General features: G+C 41.4%; 1 protein-coding gene across 1 annotated transcript in view; it reads right to left on the bottom strand.

Annotated features, from left to right (window-relative positions):
• GLG1 (golgi glycoprotein 1) overlaps positions 1-23,932 on the bottom strand; it is an 86,891-nt gene that overhangs the window by 47,789 nt on the left and 15,170 nt on the right.

Here is a 23,932-nt window from a genome sequence, read left to right as displayed (position 1 = left end):
ACTCTACAGAACATAAACAGCGCAAGAGTAGCAGCATTTATGTAGACACTGCAAAAACATAATGAATCCGCTTGTGTTTGACCCAATTGCCCAAACTAAAGCGGCAAAAAAGCAGCTGTGGGAAAACAAAGGTGTAAAGTTTAAAGAAAAATAAAAAAGTTTCTTGTGTACAGCCAAAGGACAAAGGTAGGACTCGCTTCCCTCCCACAGACTGAAGTGTTCTTATTCCCCATTTGAGAAGCAATGTATTTTCTTTCAGCTGTACACAGAGGGGCTGGTTCAAAGCAGCCCTGAGATTTATGCCTTCAACCATGATAAACTGGTAACATCCATTATTTGTATATCATTTCAAAACATTTGCTATATTCTCCCAGGGAACCACTTCAGAAAGAACTCTGGCTGCAAACCATCCTGTCCTCCCTCCAGCCTGAGTAGCTCCCACAATGGAGAACTCCCTGAAAAAAGTTCATACAAATCCATCTCAGTTCCATAGCAAACCAGCACAAACGCAGGGTAAAATCACCTGGCCATCACACCCACAGAAAAAAATCAATCCTGACTCACAATGTCTCTGCTTCCACTGATACTTAAGATGCCAGACATGGCCTAAAAGCCACAGACACAAAACCACTCAAAGCTTAAACACATCATTGACACCACCACATTAGGCCTCAGACATTTGACATAAGAGAATGAGCATTTCATCAGTTTTGGAAGCAAGCAGCCTACATCCCAAAGAGCTCTTCAGTACAAGAGTTTGCTGCTGCACAACATGTTACACCAACACTTGCACTGTTGCTGCTTCAGAGAGCACAAACACAAGTTTATGAGGAAAAGAGAGCATGGGAAATGTTTCCCAGTCCCTAATTACAGCCATTATTAACTAAAGCACTTTCATTTTGTATAGCAGGAAGTGGCAGAAATTACCTCTCCACTTAGAACATAAACAAAAGAGTACCTGAAGGATCACAGTAATTAATTGCAGTTTGGTCAGACTGACACCATCTAAAACCATGCCTCCCAAAGTAATCATAAATTTGAAAATCAGGATATCAACTTTTTTTAAAAGGCTGGCTTTTTAAAAGGCCTGTTTGTTATCCTCACAACTGAAAACTCAAATGACATCCAAATTACACCATTTTAAAGGAGCCTCTAAGAACCACGCTATTATGAACTTACCAAGTAGTTTTTTCTTCATTTTCTGCACCCATCCTAATTATTCAGCAGACAGAGGTTTTAGACTAAGACCATTTTTAAAAGCTGAGAGTCAGAATGCCCTCCACTGAAGTTGCTGTCTCAGTCTTTTCGTCAAGGATAGTTTATAAACATATATAGGTTAACGCTGTAATTCTCCTCTAGAGGACAGGACTTACTAACACATCCTGCAAGTAGAAGAATTTTAAGGGCCAGAGAGCACTCTCTCAAAACCCATCCTGGTTGCTTCAGTTATTTTTGCATCCTCCAACCCAGTAACCTTTGCTTCAGATCCACCAAAGTTTAAAGCTCATTTTTTTTCTGGAAAGATGAGCCCAGGAAGATAACAGACCAGTTCTCACTGACCTGGGAAGCTTAAACAAGCTTTTCTTGAAATACACAGCATTAAAATACTGCACATTGAAATACCAGCTTTCCCTGTACTCTGCAGCAAACCCCAGCTCTGAGAAATCAAGCCTTATTCTGAGAAGAGTAGTGGAAGTAAAATGGGACCTGAACTAAGCTTTAGTACTGTATGCATTCACAGCTCAGTATGTAAATATGCAAAAGCATAATATCTAGGCAATAATCCTTTAGCTACTATCGCAAGTGTACGAGAGGTTGGTTCAGTGGCAATGCTGACCGGCTTCTCCTAATTTAAGTGTAGCAAAAGGAGAAAAGTAATCTTTTTTATCTTGTCTCTGATAAACTGAAGGGCTGAGTTTGAGGGAGGGGAAGAAAAATCTCCCCAGCGTAACCCACACCAGTTCTGCCTTTGAGGAGCCTGTGGCCCTCTATCCACCGTAGCCACCCAAGAAACCTTCTAAACGAGCAGTTTCAGAACAGTATGCTTGTGTAGTAAGAGCCATGAAAAAAAGGTAAGTTTCAAATTACAACTAAGAGAAGCTGAGGAGCAAGAAAAGCTGCATTTCGTCATTCCCACGTGGTGAGCTTGAGGAACACAGATGCTCAGAGACCCCCAAGGGCGGGGCAAAGAAAGAGAGCAGCCCAGACCCACACCACATGCTAGTCGAGGCATTTGAGGAAAGGAAGCTGATGGCAAGGAGGATATTCCACCAGTTACCAAGGGAGAAGGACTCCTCTTACATCTCCTAACTGAAGGATTAAAAACAGACTTTACAGAAAGTACATGTGCCTCTAGGCTCACAGAAGCTTTTGCCGTTTAGCAGCTTTGGTGGGAATACATTGCCTCCCTTTGCAGTTCTCTGAAAAGCTCTCCAAACTCCTTCACGCACTAGCACTCATATTCCAGGGTATGAGCATCACTTCCTACCTCCCAGGAAAAGCAGAGTTTAGAACAAGTACAGCTATAAGAAAACCTGAACAGAAAAAGCATTTCCTTCCATTCAGTCACATACAACAGACACAAGTCATACTGCATTAGTATTGTGAACTCTACAGAAAAATTTGAAAGGTTTCTATGAAGTCACATCACCACCAGGCTACGAGATCGTCAACACCGTTGTGTTTAGAAGTGCCTGTTCTCATCCACCAGATCTCAACTCACACAAACAAGCCGTGACAGCCATCCCTTTCTAAATCTCCATTTCAGCAGTGCTATAAAACTAGGTCAAAACTACACAGCAAGTGAGCAACCCACCACCACTACCCAGGCGCAAGGAGGCACAAGGTGCTGGTGTTTTAGCTGCTGAAATGAACAATCATGCTGGTTCCCAGCAATACTTTAGTTGTAGCTGTATCACGAACCAGTGCCACCATGTAGTAAAAAGCACACTGCCTAGGTGCAATTCCTGTCACCCTCACAGCCTGAGTGAGAGCCCTTTCAGCTGTGCATAAAAAAACAGACTGGATCTGGTCTTATTCCATCACATCCTAAAAAAATAATTCACACCACTGGATTTTGAAAAGCAAGGTAAGAATCCTAATCAACTATGTGGATGAAACTCAAGGTCTTGAGAGAACTCTGCAGAGACTATTTTAATCACCAGCAGCTGCTTGACCTTCCTTTCCTTTGCTCCCTGGCAAATATCACGCAAATAGAAGAGTCTCAAGTCAACTGCATGAGTGCCTTTATTCCCCAAATTTAATCCCTCCTTAGAGCAGAACAGGGGATGACAGGGGATGACAGCAGATGTTTCCACTACTCTTAAGGCAAGAGTAGCAGCGCACTTGCTGAAAAGTAAGGACTGGGCATATTTCAAATACAAACTATGGATAATCTTCAGACATTGAAGACAACGGACTTTGGACCTGCCCATTCAAGCAAAAACCACCAAGAACCAGTGTGAGCAACCCAGCAAAATAAAAAGGCAATTGGGCAACTGGCTTGAGGACAGGAGGAACTCCATAGATGCTCTCTCACTAAATTCAGGAACAGATTGCAAAAAGAGCAAACAAGTCAATTAGGAAAGTATGGTAATTAAATCAGCTACCTTCCCATGAAAGAGAGGGTAGGCAGAAGTCCAGCCAGACTGTGGGTGTTCCCCAGCTTACTGCACTGTCACACATACAATATGCTACAGAGCACAGTGCGTATGGATACACAGTACAGGCAGCTCATGGTTCCCTGCCACAGCATTTAAGTTTTCCACTCTGACCTAAAAAACACATTTATCACTAGCATCTGTAGAGAAACTAGAGCAGGCCTGCTGACCCAGGAGCTTCTAATGAGGAAGCAAGCAAGATGATAAAGGGAAAACCGACTTCTTAGCTGTGTCCTTCCCACAGGTAACACACCCAGACAGGACAGCAAGCTCACACCACAGCACTTCAGTCGGAAGGTATCAAGCTAGCTAGACTTGCGACACCAGAAAAAAGCACAGTCTAGATGCAAGGTAGAGTTCAAGGAGACATCTGGGGGAGCCACACTCCTGCAAACCTGAACCTGATCCCTTCCTGAGGCAACCGCTGGAAATTATCCCACAGAAGAATCTGTCGAAACTTGAACAGATACAGTAGTCTAGGCAAGAATCAACACAGCTTTTGTAAAAGTAGAAAAACCACACATCGCACAACCACCCATGCTTCAAATCTACTGAAACATCCTGGAGTTCTGTGCCAACAAGCATATGGCTACAGTAAACCATTTTCACACATCCTGCAATCTTGAAAGAGTCATGTGTGATAAAGTTAAAACCAGCGATAGCGATAATTTAAGTTCAAAACAGATGAGAAGACTTCGTAATCTAATTACACATTTAGTGAGCAATGGAAGTTAAACTTGTTAAAGCTGAGTCTGAAATATTCTCTAATGCCAGTGAACTGTCAGTACTAAAAACAAACCCAGTGTTGTCATGTCAGGAAAAAAAAAAAAAACAAACCAACCTCTACGCTTACCATTCATGCTTTGAAAAAAGCCAGTTTGAGGCATAGTACTGTGCCTATACCATGCACCAAGTTACCAAGCTCCAAGCTTCCATATACTTTGCTTATTTCACGTAAGTAATTTTTTGCCCCACTTGAGAGCCACAACCTGCAACACCGAAAATCATTTGGCCAAATAATTATTTCCACATTGGTTGGGCACTCCTAGTTTATGCAAACTTAGTAGTACAAGTTATACACAAACACCTAACAACTGACTCCAAAACATACACAGAACTTGGTGTATGAAAGTCAAATCATCATGACCAGCAATTTCTTTAGCCACCCCCCCCACATAGCCACCCCCCACACACAAAGCACAAGTAGCACATCACACCAAATTTTGCAACTGTTTTTCACTGTTTTAACCAAATTCTAGATTCCACAAACTTTTCCACCTATGCTGACATTTTATATCCTCCATCAGTATGATACCATTAAGACAAGTATGCCCATTCAGAAAAGGTATCACAAAACAAAAACAGAAAACCCCAGCACAAAATGTTGTATGCCCTTCTGGTCCAGCAGCCAAGGAAAAAAAGGAGGCAAGGATGAAGCGGGCCTTGTCCACTTGTACTTTGAGGATCCAGCGTTCAGTATCTGCTTCAAACACCACGAAAGTATAGCAAGTTTTACCAAAGCTACACAGGAAAGGATATGTAGTCAACAGAATTTTAGTAATTGTTATGTTTTGCTTGTTTCACATTTGCTTAACACTAAGCAAAGTCTTCAGCAGGCTGCGTGCCTTTTCTCCACAGCAGAGATCCCTCCCTGTGCAAATACCATAAGCAGTAAAATGACAGAAAATGCTCAAGTTTTAGTTCTGATGCATCTAAAACGACCACAGATCACAGTGCAATTAAAGGAAACACACCGATTCCATCCATCCAACAAGTCAAATATCTTTGCTGGGTATTTCTTACCAGCAGATTACTCTCTCCCAGCCAGCTGTTCCTGTGCAAAGCGGGTGCTTGGAAGCTGCACAGCTGCTCCGTGGTAGAAGTGCCAGGCACTGTGCGAAACAGTCCTCTCATGCATGGTATTCTTGTCCCTGCTGCTTCCCTCTCCCTGCACCAGGGACTCTCAAGGCCTTAAGCCCTCTTAGCAGGGACCTTTCTCATTTCAACACTGATCCACGCATCAGACCACGTTCTAACGGTCAGCACGACCAAAGCAAATTTGCCCCAGATGTTCATTTGTTCTTCCCTTAGTCCCCTCTCTTCCTTCTCTTGGAGGCTTTCCAGCCAGTCCCAATGCATCACAGAGTGAGACAGACCCTGAAATTATGCTTGCCACAGAAGTTTGGCAGCACTGCTACCAGATACAGTGTTTCCCGTAACACTCCTCCACAACAGAGCTTTCCTGCTAAGCACAGCACCTACACTGAGCTGCAGATCCAGCCAGGAGGTTTCAGGATTTGCTCCTGGAAAGCTCTCACAACACTGGCTAAAAACCTAAGAGACCAAAAGGCATGCAATGATGCTGGTAGTGTCACACAGAGGATGAAAGCAGAAGGCGAGCTATTAGACAAAGCCAGGAGGGTGAAACCACAGCAGATCGCTTAACCAATCCAATATCCCACCAACTGAGGGTGGAAATCTGCCGTCTTCTTGGCCTCTGCTGCTGGCTCCTGCTCATGGCAGAGTCCAAAACTCAGCAAATCAACAGAAAAGTTGTTCAACATTTTAGCATTTTCTGCTGGGCCAGTACAAATGGACTTATGATATTGAATCCCACCAGCATCAGGCAGATCATTGGGAAAGTACAGCAGCATCTCTACCTGCAGCATCAGTCATCCCACACATCTATTTAAGCTACACCAAGACAATCTAACTCTCAAACTACCTTCCTGGACAACTCACTCTCTGCCTTAACCCCAACTAGAAATATCCCCAAATAACTGAAGCTACTATTCCAGTAGACAGGTAAAAATTGACAGTATGGGTTTCTGCAGTACTGTAGAGCATCTGCTGGGGGATGCTGCCGAGAAATACGTGAATAACAGAATGGAAGCCCCAACAAATTATTTCAGTGCAACAGCTAATGAAAAAGCTTTTATGAAATACATTCATCCTTTCCAAGTCAAAATTTCATTACTTGTCTTCAACAGAAGATGTGAAGTCTCTGTATGTACTCTATAGTACCACAGGTTGAGCTTAACTTTACAGAAAGCTTCAAAAAAGCCATGAACAGTTCACAAGCAAGATGCAGTTTTACACAAAAAATGCTGTTGTAGGTGGTGTGCTAGAGCCCCCGTCTCCCAAGGGGAGCCCGTCGTCCTATGTTCTGCTACTCAAAAAATAATGTTTTGGATGTACATGGCCTGGAAATAAGAGAAATCCTTACCACATCAACTTTGTACAGAAGCTGAGAAAAACATTCATACCAAAAGCTCTGTGTCCCAAGGGACCTGAGAAGCACAGTACTCCAGCACAGGTTTCAGAGCACACGTTGCTTACTCATCTCCCCACTCTCACAATTTAATGAAGTGTTATGCTGCAAAGCAAAGCAATCGAGCTCCAACACTCCCCACTTGCAAGCAGCTTCATTACACTACAGTTGCTCATGTACTGGATAGTATCTCTAACTGCTACCAGGCTCCTCCTCCAAGGGCTCTTGCTTCATTCAGCATAAACAGAACAATGCTCTAAACACTCTGCCAGCCAATATTCATATTTGTCTTTGTTATTCAACACATGGGCTCATGACTCCAATTTTCCAACTGAAAGCCATACAGCACTCCCAAAGATCGTTCCCCAGGAGCAGTTTCTTCCTGCTCTTTGAACAAGGCACATGTGTCACATCAATCAGGGAGCTTAGCCTCACCAAGGCCAATAAGCATCTTGTGCCCATTGCTCAGCCACACCAGCAGCACTGCTTTAATCCTGATGATTTACATTCACACATTCCACCTCTGAACCAAAATAAGAGAGCATCCAAACAGGTGGGAAGCAGACTCAGCTATTTTTAACTCCTGCCAGCTATTCTACTTAGAAGCAATAAAAATCAAATACCTCAAGCCACATCAGCCTTAACCACAAACCACAAGAACTATTTTATTTTAGTCTTCCCTCCTTCCTTCAGGACAGTGGCAAGAGTCCTACTCTTCCCCCCACCTGCCCCAGTTTTTTAAGGGGAGAGAAAAAATAAACATGGAGTTACCTCTATCACAGCTGACAGCATTTCAAATCAGAGCAATGGAGGCACAAGCAGATTTAACATCAGTACTTCCAAAAAGTGCTGGACATTATACATGGACAAACAGGCGTGCAAAAGGACTTGCACAACACCAGGCACTAGTTCCTCACTGTTATAAGAAAAGGACTATTTTAGCTTTCCGCATGGCTTATATCCTCCTGAATTCCCATGCAATATTCAGCAAGCTCCTGTTACCTTGCTAAAAGGTGGGGAGATGTACCAAGGGACCCCACATGCCAGCTTTGCAGTGCTATTACCCTGCAAGAGATTTTCTGAAAGCACAAAGTCTCCTGGACCTCGCCTGTCAGTCTAGCCACCTTCCTGAGAGATGAAGCATAATGAAGTCTCCCTCAAAAGCAAGAACAGCCTTAGCACAGGCAGCCTTCAGCCGCTTCTAACAGCAGGATTTGAAATAAAACATTGGCATTTTCTTCAGAAGATCTGCAGGGCCCCAATATATCACTTGCTTCTTCCCCACAGTAAGAGGCAGGTGAAAAACAAGAGCCCTGAGCTAGGCAACTCCCTGCTTTGGTAAAATAACCATTTCGGTTCTTCTCACGCTTCAGCATTAACCACAACCACCAGCTTTATCATGCCCTGTATGTGGCAATTTTATCACAGTACTGTTCAAAACACGCAAAAAACCCTACAACAAATGCTTGACCATGCTCAGCCACCATCCTCTCCTCGGCTGCATCCATCCTCTCTTTCTCCATTACAACACCCACAAGCTCACTGAAAAAGCTGTAGGTACCTCACAGCTGCCGGGAAAACCCAATGGTGACCTGAGGCTCCCTGGTGCTAGGGTGACAGCAATTAAAACACTGTTAGGACACATTGCAGTATAAGTTCATTATGTCAAACATAACACAGGAGCTGAGAAGAGCCATGCTGCACGCAAGCTCTTGACTTGACACCACTTACAGGGGCCAGATGTCTAGATTTTAAAACACTTCAAAAGATCAGCCAGTGTCAGAAAAAAAGCTGGACTTGCTACATTATTCATTCTTCAATTCTTCTCAAAGAAATTTCTCTGTTGATAACTTTCTGGTTATTCAAAATAGCACATCCCATTACACTAGTGAGGCAAAAGTCACAGAGACAGGCTGCTATAAATTCACTTAAGGAACAGCACTGCCTTTGTAACACAGTGGGAATACGTGCAAATAAGCAAAGTGTTAACACATATTAAGGTCTACAAAACAGCCCACAACGGCAACTTGAAAGCAGCATCACTCTGCAACAAAGAATTAGGACATTGCCTCAGCAGCCCAGAGGACTTCACCAGCCCTGTATGAGTTTCCCCCATGAGATCCGTTTTGCTGGATTCTTACCATCACCCAATGAACTCAGCAGCAAAACTCTGTAGGCTATTTTTAGGGAGTCCTAGAAACAGCACAGCTTCCATTTCAAGTCCCTCCCATATGGGTAGGGCTGCCTGTGAGACATGTTGAGAAGAACCCCTGCTCCCTACACTACCCTGTGCTTCAAAAGGCAACATTGAGCTGTGCTGCCCATCTAACAATCTACCATCAATTTTATATCCTTTCTAAAAAAAAAGTTACAAGGCACTCAACAGTAAGTTTCAAAACTTTCTCTAGGGTGGCCCAGTAGGGCACCCATCTTGTTAATGCTCACAATTAAACAGCTCTAGTTAATTGTTTTGCAGTTCTCCCCAGAAACATGAATTATGGTTACATGCAATCTGGGTCAGCCAAAAAAACACCAGTCAGGATAAGCCAACCAAAGCCTTAGTCACAAAGAGGTACCCACCACCAGTCTTTCTGACCAAGAAACTGAAGAAATTCAAGTGCATGCAAGCAGCCAGAATTTGAGTCCTCTCTCCTCACGCTCCAAAGAACCAAAACAACCACCAAGTCCATCTGATGGATGGTACCATCAAGCAGTAAGACTGGCAATGAAATTCAGAATTCACAAGGATGCTGGTGAAATCACGTCACAGAACTGCTGTGTGACAGGAAACCCACAGTGGGTGCTTCTGCTCTTGAAGCCATCGCTACACAGCTCAGGAACCTGCTAACACGCTGCCATGGCAAAACTTTCCTTTCCTCCTCCAGGAACTAGTCACAAACTTGTGATAAACAAGCCTTTTCTACACGTGCAGACAAGATGGGTTCTCAATTAGAACTGCATTCACTTCAATACCTTGACACTGAGGCACTGAACTAAAAAAAAAAAAAAAGAAATTTTTTCTAATCATTAAAAAGAAAAAAAAAAATAATCACTTATTCTCAAGTCTCAAAGGTCATAATGACCAGGAAAGCTAGGCTGATATATCAACAAATTTTCCATGTAAAACAACTGTTCTGATCCAATATTGAAGTTGAACACTTCAGTTCTACTTTAACAATACTCATCTTCTGCATTTTAATTAAGTTTCCATTTCTATCCAAAAGCAGCTTGAAGCGTGGATAAGTAATTCAGTAGATAATGTCTTGCCATTTTTAAGCATTATTAAAAAAGATAGAAACATTAAGATGCAAGCATTTAAATAATTACAGATAGTATCAATTTCATCAGGAAACATACCAAGCTTAGCAATAAAAGCTAAAATTAGCTGCAAAATAGTATCACCAGACCAGAAAGCTCTAGAAAAATTACTGGAGTGTTCAAGCACGACTGAAATTATTCAAATCTAAGCTTCTTGCTTACTTAAATCAATCTGCCTGGGAGCCACACATATTGTTGTGGTAAATTGATTTCCCTAGCGTCTGGTTCTCCTTTCGTAAGAGCCATGACAAGAAAAAGGAAAAGACCAGAAAGACAAGATGAAATCAGCTGATTCACAACATCATTAGGCATTCTGCATTCAGACAGATTATACATCACAACATTGAACCAAGTTAATAAATGTCTTGCAAGTAAAAGCAGCCAGGCACAGTGACTCAGGCCAGAGCTGCTAGGTACAGCTCCCACTCGCAGACCTCAGCACCAGATCAGAAATACCATTTTTCTCCTTGGAGGCTCATGCAATGCAGCATGGCTAATGCATTTTGGTTTGGCTTACTACCTTATCTCTGGTATACTTCAGCAACACACACTTAGATTTTATATGCACAAGTGTATGAACCATATTTTCATCAAACCTATGGCGTTAATGCCTTTACTGATGTGAAAAATATAGTAGCACTTCACCCCTGCTTGGCCAAAAGGCAGGAGCATGCCATTCAAAAGAAGTCTTACTGAAAAGCATAACATACTTGATTAAATACTTAGAACATTTGTCTAAAGAATGGTGCTGGTAAAAACAGCAGCTTGTTTTTAAACCTGACAGAGAAGCAAGATAAAAAAATTAATCAAAAAAACCTAAAACAGTATCACACAGCAGTTCCCAAGACTTACCCTTTGCTACGAGCTAACTGTGCAGTCTTCAGCGAGAAAAGCTATTTGAGCTTTTCTTCAGGACCAAGTTTTTGTGCACACCGAATGGAAGTGATTGCTGCCTGTTCATTTCTCACAGGGGAGCTGCATTTCATATAAAGAGTTATCCAGAAACATTTACTATACACATCTGCACCAATAAGGAAATGAGTCATCAACCCACTGGCAGGCCTGATTCACAGCACACCACTCGGGCTATTTAGGAATCTGTGTACAGAATACAGGGGAAAGGCAGATGAAAGCCACAAGAGACTAGATATAAAACACAGACTACTTTAAATGCATTTGTTTCCTCCTTTGCTTGGGCCTAATTTCTTCAAAAGCACAGGACCAGCGTGGTATTGTACACAACCACAGAACTTTTCACCTGGATGAATCATAATGTTTTCTTTATATAACTGGAAGAAAAGCAAGCTCTAATGTTTATTTTAACCCTGGATAAAATCACTTGGATTTTGTTCAACAGAAAAATCAACACGAGACTTTACAGTCAAGTGCTAAGGCAAGGTTTCCATGGGATTAGTAACAAACCACCAAATAAAAATTCTGCTTGCCTTCACACATGAAAACAAAAGCCCTGTGACAGGACCAAACCAAGTACCTTTCTCCAGTTCACCACACTGATTCAAGGATTAAAACTAAGAAAACTGTACATACATCTTCATATTTAAGCTCTGCACTTCCTCACGAGCTTAGATACAATTTTTAATTAACCTTGTTCCCAGGAGAAGCCTGGGGTACTGAGCTGCAGCACACTTCTCCATAGGTACTGGTCTTCTCTGCCATAGAAGCTTGCCTTCTGATACATTTTGTATTTTTGACAGCTCCTTTCGAAAAAGCACTAAGGTTTTTCAGCTTGAACTGCTCAGCTCAATAGCTATATAGAGCTGTTAAGCCAAGCCAAGCATTTTGCTTGAAAATTCTGACCACAATGGTAATTCAGAGGATATAAAATGATACCACAGTAAGCAGCCAGATCAGTAACAGTTTCCCCTAAGGCAGACAAAGAAATTATAGCTGACTAGTTTCGCACAGATGAGTAACTTCAAAAAAAAGACGTTTGATGATGTATTTTAAAAGTGAGCTTGAAGAGTTTTCTGGAAAGCAATGTTCGTAGAAAGATATCTTACTGGTATGCAGAAGCGCCAGACACCTGCCCGAAAATCCTTCCAATTACTGTTTCCATAACTCCTACTTAAAAAGCTATGAATAAAGACAAGCTGCAATTAAAAAGACGAAACACACCTACAGCTTCTCTGCTAATAACGACAGAGAGAAAATAACGGGGGAGGGAGAGAGAGACAAGAAAAGCAGTAAGCTAGTCACAGCCATGCTACACCACTGCTGCAGATAGCTCTGTACAAACACACAGCATGCCACTGTGCAGTACCACCACCAATACCACTGCTGAACTGTTCTCACCTGTCAAAACACAGGAATTTAATCAACAATTCAACTGCTCTAGAAACAGCTGGTTATTCTTCCTCCAGATTATTTCTGACAAACAGCAAAAACAATTACAAGGCTCAGGAATACAGACCTAAAAGCCAGTCAGTCACCTGCTCCAGCCAGGGGAGGCTGGAAGGGCTGCAGGAAAGTACACAGGCAGCACTACACCTTCCTGCTGTAACTTGAATTTTCGATTGTATCTAAAAGAGAACTTCAGAGTTTAAGTATTTATTAAGTAACAACTGCCATTTGATAGAAAATACTTTATTCAATCTCTGGTCGGTCAATGGTGGTGGTCTCAATTATATATTTTTATATAATTATTAAATATAATATATTATTAATAGTTATGCACTATTAAACTGTTTGAAGCTACACACTAAGGCAAGGCTTTCCCACCACCTGAAGCCCAGTTGTGGCTGAAGAAATAAACATGAAGTTACAAATCTCACATCTCTACAGGCATGGAAATGCCCAACAGGGAATACCTAATTTTTAGGATTACTTCCAGTATGCTGATGACAGAGCCCAGACAGTCCTCACTGCAGAACCTGATAAAATAAGGAGATTCTTTTGTCCCAACTAATAAGCAGAATAAACATGTTTTCCCCAACAGATAACACTTGAGAATAGGACTAAGAGTCCGATCTGTTCTTATCCAAGTGGCACAGGTACACAGATGTGGTTTGCATGTCCACAAAAAGGCAGTGGCATACTTCTGGGGACATTCAGGTGAAAAGCTGACAGCAGTACCCTCAGGTAAACAGTTTTCCACCCAGTGGAGTGTTCAAATCCCTTGCATGCAGATTTTTATCTGAATGATAAGAAAAAAATGTTGGGGTAGTGCAACAACAAGGTGAGATCTGAATGCTTTAAGCACAGGTCAACATTCCAACCAAAACCACCTGTTTTGGTTTCCCTCAGTATCTTTGAGTAGCCTTGAAGAGTTCTTGCTCAGGGCGAGAATTAACTCTACTGGGTGAAAAAACTTGTCCATCTCCATACAAAAGGAAAACTTAAAAAAATTACCCATCAGGTTACCAAGTAATTTATCTGTGCATTTTAGGGTTACCATACAATACAGAGTAGAGAAGATGCTGGAGATACAATTGTCCCATGACAATTCTTAATGAAAGATTACACCCAGAATACCAGAGGCATTAGATGCATCAAAAAGATCTCCAGAAACAAGTTAGGTATTTCCAAGCAACACTGAGGGGCAGGAGCATCCCTGGTAGGTGTGTGCATGAAGGAAGAAAACCTGGCACAGTAGCAACTGTTACTACATCTTGTGAGATGCATACTGATTTATTATTTCCTTTTTTTAGTGAAAATAAAATCTTAGCAAAATATATACTGAAAATGAGCATTCAAAGCTCCAGTGCCGTCATCTGGGTAAGAGCCCAAATGTGACACAACAGGAGTTTGACGCATCTAGAAAATGAGAGCAGACTGGGAACTCAAGAGCAAAATCTTCTCCAGCAACTATTTGTGGCATTCAGATGCAATCCATAGGGGTTTTCCAACCTGACAATTAATGGAAAGTTATTGTACACAGTTTTCTATAAACTATGTTTGAACTCATTGATGGCACAATAAGAAAGAGACAACTTACACAGCAAGAGCAAGATCATAGTTTGTGCTGAAAGGGACACGTAAAGGTCACTTAGATTTTTTTTTCCTTTGTGTGCATTTTTATCAGCTACATTTTGAAATATGTAGCTCATGGTGAGTGCTAGGCTTGGCACCAAAACAAGTGGTTTACTGCTCTTTGCCCAGGCGATGCAGAGGGTGTAGCAATGTATTACCTCCATCCTCATTGCCCTCGAAAACAAGAAGCAAGGACATAAAAGCCTTAAGCATAAATTAAGAACTGCCACATTCAGACAATTTTCATTGAATCACAGGCCAGGCATTCCCAAAGTAACATTTCCAGGCTTCCTGAAGCCTGAAAAATTGAATTTAGTGAATTCAGGTTTGCATTTTGAACTATAACACAGCATCTATCACATTACCCAAGGCAACCAGATTAACAAGGGTATTTTTATAATGGCTAATCTAGCAAATTACCAAACTAGCCTTAACACAGAGATCAAGAAGAGAAGATACTGTGGAATAACTTTAATTTTCATCTATTTCTGCACAAGACACTTACCCTCTTTTAGGTCATCCTTTTTCCAAGACAAATCCTAAAACAACTCCAAAATAAAACACTCATTAAGTATTACACATTAACTAAGGTGGTATAACTGTACTGCAAAGAATCCCCATTTAGGCAAGTGTATTGTCTTCACACCTCTCAAGCCGCTGAAGCACTGACATTTCACTGTCGCCTGCATTTAGCAGGGAGCAATAGAAGGTTCATTACCACGATGAACAGAGGGCAAATACAATTAAATGTCCATCTAACCCTTCTCAGTGAAATACAGCTTTGCATTGCATCTGTATTACACATCAGATTTTTTCAGGTTTTCCTGCTTTCCACTGAGCCAAAGCCACTCACAACAGCATCCTGGTGCTAGAGGGAAGGATTGCATTTATCCTTCCTCTAGGTGCCAGTTTACCTTAGGTCAACCTGAGCTATCATGGACCTGCTCCCTCAAAACCGATCCCCAGGTTCAGGTCAACCTGAAAGCAGGAGAAGCCAGCAAAAAATCTCTATATTCTCTTCTCTACAGGACCAGTGAGATTGATAATCTGAAACCCTGGGAGGAGCTCTTACCATAAGAAACCACACAAGGGCACAAACCCGCAAGGTACATTTGCGGGCTGACAGAACAGCTTGGCTGACTCAAAAGAGTCTTTTTTATTAATAAAAAAAAATCCCACTGTGCCAAAGTGGCTGCCAATTCTTCAGGCAAACTGGATGAGAAATTAGAGTGAATTACAGGAATTAATATCAGGAAATCTTAGGACTTATTCTAAAGTCTTCACTGTACTGCACACACATTCCTGTGATAGATGTACTACTACATTTCTCAAAAAAACCCCACAATCAAATAAGTTAATATGTTCCTTATCAGTTACATTTGTAATTATATTTTAGAGCCTAAGCCTTGCAAACCTAGTACCAAATTGTTAGAGATGTGCAACAACCAGAAGGAAGCCCATGCACCAAATCCAACTCAAACCGCTGTGAGAAAGGCTGGTTTGCTCTGACTAAGCTCCCAGGCTTGTTACCACAAGCACTAGCACTGTAGTTTCCCACAGATTCACACATTCAAAAGTAATTTAAGATATAGAAGGCTTCTGCCCATTTGAACTTGCAAAGCTGCTGCTCAGAGTACAAGTGAAGCTACCCTGTTTCAGTGATGACGGGTCCTGTGTCCTCAAGTAACTGTTACTGCACAAGACAACAGTCTTCAGAAAACACAGTTGTTCAGCTTGTTCTTGAGACTCAAAATGGGAAGAAAATGTATTATTAAAGCATATATTCTTCTCTTGGGTCTTCCAGTGAACAGTCCTTGAATGATCCCAGCCTTCCCATTCCTGAAGAGCTAAACAACATAACCTGCTGAACACTGCATCCACAGCAATAGCAGCTACACAAATAAAAATTGCTTCTGCAAACCAAGACTAATTGCACATTGCTTTTAGGGAAGGGAGAGGTGGGTGCAACACTACTTGTCTGGTCTAGGGAGATAAACAGTAACTCTGATATTTTCATCTCAGCAAGTTATCACAGGTGATTAGTTCCAACTTCAGAACTGGAGGAAGAGATTCTGCATGGAAGTATCAAACATTTGGAATAGCAAGTTTCCCTACACATTGCTTCAAAACCAGAGCAAGCAATTGCACAGACTTGGCACTAGGTTTGCTGACTTTTTACAGTTAGGCATCCTCTAAAACACCCAGGCAGTTTCCCACACATTTCTGGAAGACTGCCTCCTTGAATGACTGCTGTACAGTGGGAAACCTTGTCAGAACAAGCACGATCTTACTAAAACAGGTGGGGCTCACCGCTAGAAACCAGTTCTTACTGCCCTTCAAGATAAGCAAATCTGAGTTAATCCATCAATTATTCAAACTTAAGACTTGATCCTACTTCCCCATTTTCTATTTAAAGTTTCGGTGGAAGTAGGATTAGCAGAGTGAAGCTTTACACTGTAAAGACAGGAAAGCCAGGAAAGTTGTGCAGCATCCAGGCTTTACCCAGCAGCACCGTAACCTAAGGTGCTGATAGGCACTTGGCCAAAATGCTTTAATTCTCGTAAGGCAGATTTACAGTATCTTCTGGGGTAAAAAAAAAAAAAAAAAGAAATTAAGTACAGTCTATGCAAGAACACCTCTGAATTTAAAAGTTATTCATGCTGGTTTTTCAGAAATCTTTCCTTACTTAGGCTCATTAACAGCCTCCATGCTAATTTGTGCTACGATTTTTTTGAAAATTAGTTTTGTTACTACACTGCCCCAGCCTTGTTAGCATAAAATTTCAGGCAGATTCACTTCCAGCCCCCTTCACTGGTGCAGTTTAGCATCATTTAGAAAGGAGCAGGTTAGGACTGACCACACACACTCCCACTGCCTTTGCTAGAGCCAGCTCCCAGTGCAGTGGGTGACTACATACCTCAAGAACCCAAGAGACAGCTGAGCCTGCCTGCAACCAAAGCATTTGGTTATTAACTCTTTGAACCAACTTACACAACTAAAAGTCATTTTTTCCCTTTAAAAGAGACCCAATTTTGCTGACAGTTTGAGGTTTCAATATAATTCTCTTACAAAGCCTGTCTCAGTTGCATTTTGAAGAAAAGAGCTTTTGAGCACTTACTTGCTTCATTTTTTCCATTTCAAATTTGCTCAGTTTGCACAAAAGATCTTTCTCTTAATTGCCAGCACCAAAAACAAGCCATGATACGAAAATCAAGTGGGGTTTCATTATACCTTATACAGCTTGTGCCAAAATGCATTACTAAATCAGCGGTTACAATCATTGGTAATAGGGACTTTTGGCACAAAAATGCTGAAAAGCAAAGATGTTTTGTGACTCCAAAATAAGCAGATTCCTCAAGGACATAGGTACAATCTCACTTCTTGACCAGACCTTTATTAAATTAATCATCTCTGCCTGTTAGATCAGAGCTGCCTTCTAAATACAAACAGGAGTAGTAGTTAATGAAAAACTAAATTTTACATGATGACAAGCATTAATAAATATGCTAATTTCTTCATTTAGTTGGCATTTGTAACACTACTACAAAGAAGTTAAGTTGCTTCAAATATTTCTCTGGAAGAATTGCAGTGTTTCATAAAGTAGCACATCTTGCCCATTTTCCTGACAGCCCGTTTTGGTGCACCAGGCTGTAAATGCACCCAAATGACTCCCTGCAAGGGGCAACATCACAAAATTAAACACCATTCTCTTTAAAGTGAGACAAAGGAGCCATTTGATAGCAGGTTGCAAGTAGCTATCTTCCTCCAGAGGGAACCACTCTGCAAATGGCAGCAGCAAACACAAGGTGGTAGACAGCACTGGAGTTTTAACAGATGCTGGGGATTTCCTAGCCTAACACATATTAGGACTCAGTATTTGCACTCCTGATCTCCAGCACCAAGCAGTTAATTTGCATGTTAATTAGAAACAGGTCACCAGAAAATTGCACCAGACAACCTTTCTGTATTGACTAGCAAGGACAACGAAGCATTTCCATGAAGTCTATATCCCTTTTAAGCACATTCCCATCGGTCTGTGAGCAACCCAGAAGTTCACTGTAAATCAAGGTGCTCCTTCTGTTGACTGAGAGCATCCATTTCAATACATTCATATCTCAGATCACTAGATCTGGTTTAATATCAGACATCTTTTGAGACTTGCAAAACAAATCAGCAAGTCTGAGCAACACTAGAGAAAACAATGACAAATTATTCTCACTAGAAAACCTCCTTTTACCACCATACAAAGTTAAACAGAATTAAGTCTGAAAGAAAAGCACAGGTAAACTATGCCAGAGAGAAAGCTTATCAACTAGTTAAATTTGTGCAGCTCTCAAGCCTGCATGTTTCTTCACTCTGCTTCGCAGTCACATTCACTGGCAGTAGCAGGTTTAAGAAGAGAGGAGGCAGCAGAAAAGGTGTTATGGGTGTTTTAACTACCTGGAAATGCACTCTGTAGCATCCTTTCCTCTTTGAACCTTCTTTTATATACCAATCTATAGTATTATGCTTAAATCAAATGCCCCTTCAGCTTAGTTTTAGGGCTCTTACATTGCCAAGTCTAATAAAACTGAATTATTGCTGCCGATTGTCATATATGAGACTCACCAGCACCTCAACTTCTGAGAATTCATTTTCTCCAGAACTTCCAAGATTGATCACTTGAAGTTACCAGCCAATAACCCCATGATTTCAAAACAGAGCGCAATAGTATTACAAGGCTGCACTTCAGTTTAACACTATATTGTATTTTCAATTTTAGCTGTTACTGCAAAGTCATAGCCAATTGACTTGATTTAAAATGTTGAGCTTTGTGTACATCTTTCATGCTTGTAACAGGCACTCTTAAATGAGAGAGACTTGTCTAAAGAAGTCTTGCCCAGCTCCTTGACCATATTGCCTGTGGGACTTGCTAGATCTTGCCTGCCGCTCTGAAGCCCAAACATGCTGAACTGTGGCAGTTCAAACCAGGCTTAAGGATCCACCCTGCTCAAATCTCCAGCTCTTTGCTCACGGTGGCACCTTGAACACCATCACAAATGCCAATGTTTAAGGAGCTGCACCGTTCAAGTTAACGGTTGACTGAAGGTTTGGGTTCACCCTGCAATGTCCAGTTCAGTCAGAAATTCAGTTCACAGCTCGGTCCTGCAAGCAACTCAAGTGGCATAACTAAGCACACTGCAACATGCTGTGCCACAGGAGGCTTCTCATAAACCAGCAACAGCCAAGAAAGCATTTCACATAGATACATTCTAGTTGAAGGAACTAAAGCTCCTAAGATGTGGTCCACGATATCCTTGCAGGAGAATGGAAAGCTGCTGTGAGATCAAGAAAAGGATTTTATATCAGCTCAGCTGGCTTCAAGGTTCTCTTTGATTTTTTTAAGAAGGAACAGCTTTTGAACTACTTGCAGACAACCTGCAAAGGAGTCTGCATACATCAACACATCCAGACATCCAGTTTTAACACAGAAATAAGCAGACTTCTGAGCACAACCACCAATATAGCAAGCTGTGGACCACCAGCTGTGTTGCCTTGTGGATAACTGGCTAGCTGAAAAGGGTCACATAGACATAGTCCAGCTGGCTGGACAAAAATGCACATCGCTCTCAGCTTATCTGAAGTAAACCAAAAATACACTGTCTTTGGCTGTTCTTGTTACACAATAACAGGAAGATTTCGGTGGGAAAAGAATGTTGCAGGTGGGAACAGATAACTACAGAAGAGAAACTAGGGGCGGGCTTGATATTCAGGCAACTAACCAGTAATGAGCTTAACTTTTGTAATATGTATGAGCTAATTATAACAAGGCATAAAAGGTGACTGTAAGGGACAATAAACGAAGTCTGCTGATCACTCATATTGAGTGACTGCATCTTCCCTCCGTCGCAACATTGCCTCTTTAATACTACTTACATCAATTAATACAATTGCCAGTAGCTGACCCATTAAAAAAATAAAAATGCCTTTGTTTCAACTAAGAGGTTGAGGAAAACTTAAAATTCAATTTATGCTATTACCCAGGGAACTACAGAAAGTTAAGCAGTGGAGTATGAAAACAGGTACTGTCTTAACTCATCATTTTTGCTCCTAGGAAGTCTAAGTTGGCTATGGCCTTTTCTACTTGCTTCTTAGAAAGGCATCAACCAGACACATGATTTTTCACCAGCACGGTTTCTGAAATCCAAGCAGGCACCAAATTACACATGGAGAAAATCCTTCAGCCAGTACATGGGATCTGCACTAGGAATTCACTGCAGTAAAACAACGTTTGCCTAGTCTCAAAAGATTTGCCAGTATATTTGAAGGCTTTGACATGATCCACAGCCGTTCAGCAGTCTTTTCCTTTAGCATAGCCAGGAGAACCTAGGTGAAAAGGGTATTAAAAAAAATATATATATCTGTAAGCCCAGCAGTTAGAAACCCTATCCGTATTTGATCCCCACCTTCTTGCCAAAGAATAACTACAAGATAGCAGGAAAGAATCACTGTGATTACAATCATTTACCAAAGCTGTTCAGTAAAGGCCACAAGCCAGAGCAGTGTTTTCCATGCTCATACAGGACATAGCTGAAGACTAGTAATTGTCAAAGAACTATTTGTTTGACTTCTGTGTATAAAAAAAGCTGTCTTCCACTGACCCACTGTTAAGGTTAGATCTTGTCCTTTTATATCCACCACTGAATGAAAAGTTTCACTCCAGCTGATATCCCTTGTCCAGCCCTGTCTTTTCGTATCACTGCCTAAGGTCATTTTTAGTATCCCAATGCGAGCCATCATCTCAGCACACACAGCACTGACTTGCTAGTTAATGTTATCTCTAGCCATGCTTGAACAATCTCTTGATAACATAACAGGGATGTTTTCCTTTTTTTAAAGAAAAGCCGTATCAACAATGAAACAAAGCAGACAAGAGTTAAACACAAAAGCAACATTAAATGGAAGATAAGAGAACCCTGAAAGTGAACTCTGCAATTACACAAAAGCTTAGAATTCCAACTTTCCCACTCATCTCTGAAGGAACATGGAGAACAAAGTTTGTTGGCTATTTTTCAATCTTATGATCTTTCTGAAAACTTCAAGGAAACAGTATGCTAACACAATACTACACAACTGCTGCTTTCAGATATCCAGGATGCAGCATCTCAAATTTATGAAAAGACTGTGTTAGGTTTTCTGTGGGGAAGAGCTAGATTCTGCCTCGAAGTCCCATGATTTCCATGCTATCTTTTAATCCTGTTTGCCAACTGCCTGCTCCAGGGGTTTTTCTCTTACAAAGTTCAAGACTCAGCTGGGCTCTGGTTTCTCTGCCTGTGAGTGACAACATCCCTCTCAAGACTTCTACCAAGGAAACAGATTTTTGGGTTCTAATAAAAAAGCTTTTAAGCTGATTGCTCATACCTCAGGAACCAGCTCCTCAACTGCCTGCCAGTTTCAGTTCTGAAAAGCTCCCGGGCAAAGGATCTGTTCAGTCGGCCCATTAACCACTCAATCATTTGAGTGGAAGTCAGCAAGGGTTTATAATCCTCTGCAAGACTTACAACTTGGAGTTTGTAGGTGTTTTTAAGTTAGCACCACCTGATGTTCATTTATACAGAGAATGCTGTACTTGGGATTCCCTTAATGAGACCACTAGGCTCCTAACTTTCTTTTTTTACGAGGCACATGCTGCTTCTTATACCCCTTTGCCACTGAAGTATAGGAAGAGGGCAAGCCTTCAAATAGTACAGCATTAATTCATGACCAAACTGCTGCCCAAACCCTTCCTGTGCATAGCCATTCCCTCACTATGCAAGTCAAAACAGGCTGCACAGATGCTTTCCCATTGATACAATCAGTGCTGCTACCAACTAGACTAGAAGGTGCAATGGATTGAATACACACAAGAATAAAAGCTATCTGTCCAACAGCCTTGGCATTTCTTGCTGAATACTGCAAAGAATTCACAAAACAAAACTCAGAGACCTGTCCCAGGCTGTTTGCTGCAGGGTTACCTTTCCTAATCCCAGTTATGCGCTCATTACCCATTTGCACACACATACAGTGATGTATTAACTATGAACATGCAATAGTTTTGCTAATTAGCTCAATCAGAAAAGACTAAACATATTCAACTTCCTTAATATGAGCCAATTTAAAGACAGTACTTTATCCCTTAAGGGTAAGACTGCCTGCCATTTTCATTTAATATTGAGTCTGAAATTCATACACAATCTTCTGAAGAAAAACGAGTTTCCGAGGTAACGCAAGAGGTGGTTCTTATATAGGTCGGTTTAAGAACATACATACACCAACAAGCACTTACAAGAACTCTTTCCTCTTTTAGAAAACCACATACATCTGTCTTTGTTTGGTCTACACCAGCATATGAAATGGGTTCCAACCCTAAAGCAAAAACCAGACCACATTAAAGCAACTCAACTAATCATCCCACAAATTTCAATACACTTATAGCAAAGATTATTAAAAACACTCATGTTCTCTTCCACTATCTGCTCTCTCAAGCCCGTTTATTCATCTGCACTTCCCATTAAGAAATCACAATTAATACTTTTGGAAGTGCTTAAGTCTTCAGCTTTAGTTTACAGACAGCCTCCCAATATACAAAGCCCTGGTGAACCAGAACTCTACAAACTAAGTGCCTCCAGTTGTTTTGATTATATGCAGAAGATTTAAAATATAGAGAGAGAGCAGGGTTTTTTAAAAAACAATCTGCAAGCAGTTTGAGGTCTCCTGGGTATTGATCAAGAACTTAATAGAGTAATTACCCAGGGTTCATTAAAACATGCTTCCATTAGCCTTCCTAGATATCTAATCTGAATTCATTTACACAGCCATGTGCCACAGGTGCAAAATTTTAACCCCCTTAAGACCAGTTTCCCATAATATGGATATCTTTTCCCATCAAGGCTTCGCTAAGTCCTTGCCCTATTTCTATTGCATGGAACAGAAATATTTTCTCCTCCTGACTTTAGTATCAAGCTCCTCCAAAGAGTCTTGACTTGCACCTTCAGCCACCAAGGTTCTACCTGGATGAGCTGACACTGTCCAGGTCTCTCCAGGGATAAGCGTATCTGGAGCAGGGACCGCTGAAACACGAAGCCTCTCCTAAGCACTGCCACGTGCAGCCAAACACTCTGAAACCAGCTCCTGTTTTCCCTGTACAAGAACTGCTGTGTGTTTTGTTCAGCCACCCTGGCCACAGGAGCAGCAGCCTTTAGCAGTGATGCAGACAACTGTTAGAAGCAAATTAAAGGGAATAACAAGTTTCTGTGAGTCAAATCAGTGTTCACATCATCAGTTGCCTAGACTTCCAGCTATTACACCTATCGCTGCGATTTACGTTAACATGTAGCACAGAATATGCAGTGCATAGTCACAAGATCATGCCACTGTTGTACCTCCTTATGTATGGATGTTCATGCTAACACGCTCCTTTTTTGAGCATCTTTCTCTATGCCATCAGCGCTGAGATTCTTAACCAGAGTGCTGAGCACCCGAAGCAGACCTACCCAGCCAGCAAGCCATTCCACTCCAGCCTCTCCCAAAAACTCTACCCAGAAATATCACAAAGCATGACAGAATAAAGCACGACATGGGATTTTCAGAAAATGCTCTCTGTTGAAGTACTCTGTACAAAACCAGCATAAAAAGTGGGACAAGAGCTAGATATCAGGGGTTGGCTGAGGCAAAA

The sequence above is a fragment of the Falco rusticolus genome, chromosome 15 (assembly GCF_015220075.1).
Source record: "Falco rusticolus isolate bFalRus1 chromosome 15, bFalRus1.pri, whole genome shotgun sequence".
Classification (NCBI taxonomy): domain Eukaryota; kingdom Metazoa; phylum Chordata; class Aves; order Falconiformes; family Falconidae; genus Falco; species Falco rusticolus.
This window is presented reverse-complemented; position numbering and strand designations above follow the sequence as displayed.